The following is a 6,793-nucleotide window of genomic DNA, read 5'->3' as shown; positions in this document are numbered from 1 at the left end:
AGGAATAATGCAAGGACAGCTCCAATAGATAAAAGTGAGTGTAATAAGATAAAATAGTAGCAATACGTGCATCCAAATCCAAAAATATATACATATTTACAAATGAAGGGACACTGCTCAGCCTCAATGTTCGTGGACCACAGGGCCACATTACAAAGTCCAAGGCCCTATTTAACTCCTGCAACAACACAGAGAGAACAATGCAGGGGGATCAGGTCGAAAATAGGCAGGCACTTCAGGGGGACGGGGAACGGGGGGGCACCTCAGCCGATGGTACAACGCCACTGGTCCTGGAGGGGGCAACATGCCTTGTGCTTTGTCCTGGAGAGTGCAAGGCCACAGTCTCTCAAGTGGGTGACTTGCCCACTGGCTCTGGAGGGGGCATCGTGCCCAGTGAATCTTCATCCTGGGGAGGATGGGGTGAGTGGATGGCACCTCCACTGGTTCCGGAGGGGCATTGTGCCCAGTGAGCTTCTTCCTGGGGAGGATGGGGTGAGTGGATGGCATCTCCACTGGTTCTGGAGGGGGCATAGTGCCCTGTGATGCAGATCTTGGGGAGTCAAGGTCACAGTCTCTCAGCTGGGTGTCATAACCACAGGATTTGTAAGGGGCAGGCCGCACAACAGCCCATGGAGGCAGGTGTACAGAATGTCCGCCAGCGGTGACAGTTGTTCAGTGGTGGCAGTGGTTCTGCTGCTGCTGCTGGTAGTGGTGGAGGGAGGCTCCAGCCCATCACCTGCAGCCTCAGACAGCTGCCCACTATTGCTGCTGTTGCTGGTGTTAGTGGTGTGGGGAGGCTCCAGCCCACACCCTGCAGCCTCAGATGGCTGCCCACTGGTGCTGCTGCTGCTGGTGGTGGTGCTGGTGGCGGTACTGCTGGTGGAGCTGGTGGTGGGAGGAGACTCCAGCCCATCTCCTGAAGCCTTGGATGGCTGCCTACTGGTGCTGCAGGTGGCGGTGCTTGTGGCAATGCTGCTGGCACAGTTGGGGATGGTGGTGAGGGGAGGCTCCAGCCCATCCCCTTCAGCCTCGGACGGCTGCCCAAAGGTGCTGCTGCTGCTGGTAGTGGTGGGGGAGGCTCCAGCCCATCCCCTGCAGCCTCGGATGGCTGCCCACTGGTGCTGCTGCTGCTAGTTGTGGGGGGAGGCTCCAGCCCATCCCCTGAAGCCCTGGACCCTGCCCACTGGTGCTGCTGCTGGTGCTGGTGGCGGTGTTGCTGGTGGAGCTGGTGGCTGCGGTGCCGGGGGACCGCACTCTTCCCCTGCAGCCTCGGAGAGCTGCCCACTTGTGCTGCTGCTGGTGCTAGTTGTGGGGGGAGGCTCTAGCCCATTCCCTGCAGCCTCAGACTGCTGCCCACGGGTGCTGCTGCTGCTGTTGCTAGTTGTGGGGGGAGGCCCCAGCCCATCCCCTGCAGCCTGGGACGGCTGCACCACCATGGTTGGAAGTGTGGGCTCCGACAGAGTCTCAGTACCAGGCCCCTTGTCCTTACTGCCTGCTGTTGCAGGCCCCTTGCCTTTCCTGCCAGCAGCTGAGGATGGCTCCCTGTTCCTTTTTGCAGCAGCTGGGGGTGGCCCCTTGTCCTTCCTTGCTGCAGCTGGGGGTGGCTCCTTGCCCTTCCTTCCTGCAGCTTTGGCTGGCTCCTTGCCCTTCTTTCCTGCAGCTGGGGCTGACTCCTTGCCCTTCCTTGAAGCACTTGGGGAAGGCACCCTTTCATCTGGCTGGCTGGTGGCCGGGATCCTTTCCCACCGGGAGTTGCTTGAGACACTACTGTGCCCGTGGACTGGGTGGCTGAGGTGCATGCCTTTTGACCACCCTGGCCTGACGTGAAGGATGGGGGGAGGAGGGGTAGGGAAGAGGTCAACGATGGACATTGGGGCGGAAAGAGGGAGAAGATCTGGGAGTGGAGAAAGAGGGAGTGGCTGTAGGAGGTGTCAGTCTGCTGTGTTTGGGTGCAGGAGCATGGGCTAGATGCTGTTGTGAGGTGGATGCCTGTTGGGTGTCTGAGTGCTTGCTTTTGTGTACTTTGGAAGGAGGGGGAACAGACACATTGGGAGAGGACACAGAGGATGTGTGCATGGATGTGGGGGTGGTGACTGCCAGGTGTGTGTTCTGATATGTGGGCTGGTGATGGTGGTAGTGGATGAGGATTTAGCGGATGCAGGTGTGAGTGGAGACGCAACTGGGAGGGAGGTGGAGAACGAGGAGTAGGGGGCCACAGTGGAGGCAGTGGATGTTGGTATGTCTGCATCTGGATGTTGTTTGTGTGATTGCCTGTGGGATGAAATGTGATGCTTGTGTTTCCCATGTCCACTCTTGTGTTTTGTCCTGTGTGCATGCTCGTCTGCCTGTGTGCTTGGAATAATTTGGGGTTGAGGGGAATTGGACTGGGAAGAGGAAATTGGAGGGTGGAAACAGGGACAATGGCTGCCATCAGAGAGGAGGCCGGAGCCTGGATTGATCTCTGTTGGGCAGTCAAGCCACTGAGAATACTCTCCAGAAATGCATTGGACTGTTGCATTTAGTTTTCCAGCCCCTAGATGGCATTCACAATGGTTGACTGCCCAGCAAAGATGGATCTCAGGAGGTCAATAGCCTCCTCACTCAGAGCAGCAAGACTAACTGGGGCAGGGCCTGAGGTGCCTCTGGCAAAGGAGATGCCCACCCTCCTGGACGAGCAGGCACGGGCAACTCAATGAGGGGCTGCTGGGAGGGCTGTGCTGGTACAGCGGTGGTGGCTGTACCTGTAGCTGTGGTGGGCACAGATGCATCCGCCACCACCAGGGAGCTTCCATTGGAGGAGGAATCCTTGTCCCAACTGCCCCCTTCAATCTCCTCCGTGGTGCTCCACTGACCCTCTGTCCCACTAGTGCCCTTACTGTTGGTAGACTCTGCCTCCTGGGTCCTGTGGGATGCATCTTCCTCCATCACCAGTGCCTCTGCTCCTCTGCCAGATGATGCTAATGCACATAAGGACAGGATGACAAAACAAAAAGGGGGGGCGAGACAAAGGATACACTTGGTCAATGGTGGCACCAACACCACCGTTGGTGTACAAAACACACTCACACACAGTGAACACCCTATGCACTTGGCAATGCACTACCAGTTACAATCCTAGTCACCAGACCATGGGTAGGGACAGATACCGCCAACTGCAGCATACCTGGGAACCACACACCTCTGTCTAGGAGTGGATGCCTACTAGCTAGGTTGGAGGAATTTCACATCAGAACCCTGCCCAACATGGGACCTATTCTGCAATGTCAGGCCTGGCCTAGGGGAACCCACAGGCCCACATTCCCCACCCTGATACTATCCCATCAGGCATACATAGTAATGAGGGGCACTGTATTTACCCCCTTGTTGCTGCTGTGATGCCCCCAAGCGTCCATCCAACTCCGGATAGGACACCGCCAGTATGCGGGCCATCAGGGTGGTCAGGATTCGACGGGCACCCCTTCCTTGTTGGGAGGCCATCCCCAGCTGGGCCTCCACCGCCTTCCATACCTAGCATCAAAGGTCATCCCACCGCTTGCGACAGTGGGTGATCCACCTGCCGAAGACCCTCAGGGTCCGCACGTCCTTCGTGATGGCACGCCACATACCCTTTTTTTGATGGGCATTGACCTGCAGCGGAAATAGACACAGGGAAAGGTATTAGTCAGACCGTCCTGCTTGTTATACTCATGGCCCACCATGCCCCTTACCAACCCCATTACCACAGACATGCCCCAGCATACATGCTGAACGCTGCTCAGGGCCCATCCACCAACCCCCCTACACGAGGCCTAAACATACCGCACTCCATGCATTCATCCCCCATGCATCATACTCACAGTGTACTCACCTGTTGGTCTGGAGGCCCATACAGAAGTAGGTACTGGGGTAGGACCCCATTCACCAGTCTCTCCAACTCCGCTGAGGTGAAGGCCGGGGCCCTTTCCCCAGTCACACGGGCCATGGTAGGTTCCAGACACAGGTCACAGCAGCACATGCAGTGTAGGTCCTCTCCTGTTGAAGGTCAGGTAGCAAGTGAGTGAACAGATACAAAATTGTGGTGATGTCCGCGGTGGTGCATACCGTCACCGCCGTCGTACATCACCATTGGCCACTGTACCCCATAGGGCCCAATGATAACCAATGAAGAGTTACACAGCGGTTCCTGACTGACTTCTGCAATGGTGCACAAGGTCAGCAGAATTACCTCATTTCCACCTGTCCCTCCATGCAAGACTGGTAGACACCATTTCGGGGGGGAGGGAGGGCAGGCCATGTATCCTAACTGCATCACAGTTCACAATTTCACATTCTGGACATATGCCTCCAAAATACTGTAACAAATACAATATGCATTGTACTGTAGTGGTTACAATGTACAGACAATGACCAGCTGCTCACTCTTTTGCCCAATAGATTGCAACCGCTGCGGATGATTAGGAGATGGAGACCTCCCCCTGTGTACAGACCCTTTGTGAACTTGGCAACAATGGAGGACAGGCACATTATCGTCACCTACACACTTGACAGGGCCACCATCACAGAGCTGTGTACCCAATTGGAGCCTGATCTGATATCTGCTATCCGTCACCCTACTGGGATCCTCCCTCTTGTGCAAGTGCTATCAGTGATCCATTTTTTGGCAACAGGTTCTTTCCAAGTGACAGTGGGCTTGGCAGCAGGAATGTCACAGCCAATGTTTTTAATAGTGCTGACCAGAGTATTGTCTGCCCTGATTAAACACATGAGCAGCTACATCGTTTTCGCCAGGTGGAGCATTTGGGCACAGTGAAGGCTGACTTCTATGCAATGGGACATTTCCCCAACATCATTGGTGCGATTGATGGGACACATATGGTATTTGTCCCTCCCCGGCAAAATGAAAAGATCTTCAGAAATCGAAAAAATTATCATTCGATGAATGTGCAGATGGTGTATTTGGTGGACCAGTACATCTCCCATGTCAATGCTAAGTATCCTGGAACGGTGCATGATGCTTTCATCCTGAGGAATAGCAGCATCCCAAATGTGATGGCCCAACTCCAAAGGCACAGGGTGTGGCTAATAGGTGAGCCCTGGTTCCCACCCAGTAGATGTTTGTGTATGGGTATTGTGTCGGACATAAGGGTTAGTGTGTGGCTAACAGTTGGCCCTCGATATTTGCAGGTGACTCAGATTACCCCAACCTATTATGGCTACTGATCCCTGTGAGGAAGCCCAGGACAAGGGCTGAGGAACATTACAATGAGGCACAAGGGTGAACAAGAAGGATTAATGAATGTACCTTCAGCCTCCTGAAAGCTAGGTTTTGGTGCCTCCATCTAACAGGTGGATGCCTGTGCTACTCACCCAAGAAGGTCTGCCAGCTAATCATGGCATTCTGCATGTTGCACAACCTTGCCTTGAGACGCCGTGCGCTTCTTCTGCAGGAGGAGGAGGCTGGAGATGGCCATGTGGCAGCAGTGGACCTTTTGGACAGGGAAGATGAGGAGGCAGAGGATAAGAATGAGGACAACAGAAGTGCAGTCATTTATCAATACTTCTAATGACACACAGGTATGACAGTGTTATTTCACATTTCACTGACAGTTTGATGTGTGACATTGTCACTGGCAGGCTGTGAATTCCTACTTCTATGCCCACTCACGGTACCCATTTGCATTTCTTTTTGCAGATGTTGGTGCCCCACTATTGCTCCTGGTGTGTTCACTGCCGCCAACTACAGGTCTTTCCTAACATTACTGTACAGTTGAATTGCAATGTTTAAAGCTTGTTAAAAGAATACATACTTAAATCAGTTGACATACGCAATACTTTTTTTTCAAAGTGTGTTTATTGTAGTGCTCTGACGAAAAGGGGGAAGTGCTGTGGGGTGGGGTGATGATGGAGGAAAGTCCAGGTTAGGGTCCAGTCTATTTATAGCACAGGTGCATTGTCCAAGGGGGCATTGGAAGGGGAGCAATGGCAGTTCAAGATGGACAGGGTGACAGATTGGGACACAAGGATGACAATCAGAAGAGTCTTATTTCCTGGCGGGGGTCTTGGCAATAGTCTCTGGCTTCTGCCTGGATCGCAGGGAACGTTTGCGGGGTGGTTCTGCTTCTGTGGGGGGAGGGGTGATGGTGGCCTGTTGGTCCTGTGACGGGGCCTCCTGTCCCCTAGCGGCAGCAGAGAGATGGAGGGCTGTTCAGTAGTCTGGCTAATGTCAGGGTTCCGCTGGTGTGCCACTGCCTCCCTCATAATGTTGGCCATTTCTGCCAGCACCACTGCAATGGAGACCAGGGTGGTGTTAATGGACTTCAAGTCCTCCCTAATCTCCAGGTACTGTCCCTCCTGCAGCCGCATCTTCTCCTACATCTTGTCCATGATCTCGCCCAGCGTATCCTGGGAATGATGGTATGCTCCCAGGATCATGGTGAGTGCCTCCTGGAGAGTCGGTTCCCTGGACCTGTCCTCCCCCTGGAGCACAGAAGTCCTCCCAGCTTCCCCGTTTGCCTGTGCCTCTGTCCCCTGAACCATATGCCCACTGCCACTGACCCCAGGTCCCTGATCATCCTGTGTTTATGGGGTTACCTGGAGTGCCTGTAGTGGTGGACACACTGCTGATTTACGTGTCCTGGGGACAGTGGTATGGGCCCACTGGGTGGGTGCTGATCTAGTGTTTCCTGATTGGGGGGGGCTATGTGGTAGTGTATGACTGTGCCTGGGTAACCGACTGTCCGGAGGTCCCTGATGGGCCAGGTTGGTCATCCAGGTCCAGGCAACCAGAGCTGCTGTCTTCACTGTGGGCCTCTTC

This window comes from Pleurodeles waltl, unplaced genomic scaffold (genome assembly GCF_031143425.1).
Source record: "Pleurodeles waltl isolate 20211129_DDA unplaced genomic scaffold, aPleWal1.hap1.20221129 scaffold_126, whole genome shotgun sequence".
NCBI classification, from domain to species: Eukaryota; Metazoa; Chordata; class Amphibia; order Caudata; family Salamandridae; genus Pleurodeles; species Pleurodeles waltl.
The sequence above is the reverse complement of the archived record's forward strand: the minus strand, read 5'-3'. Positions refer to the sequence as shown.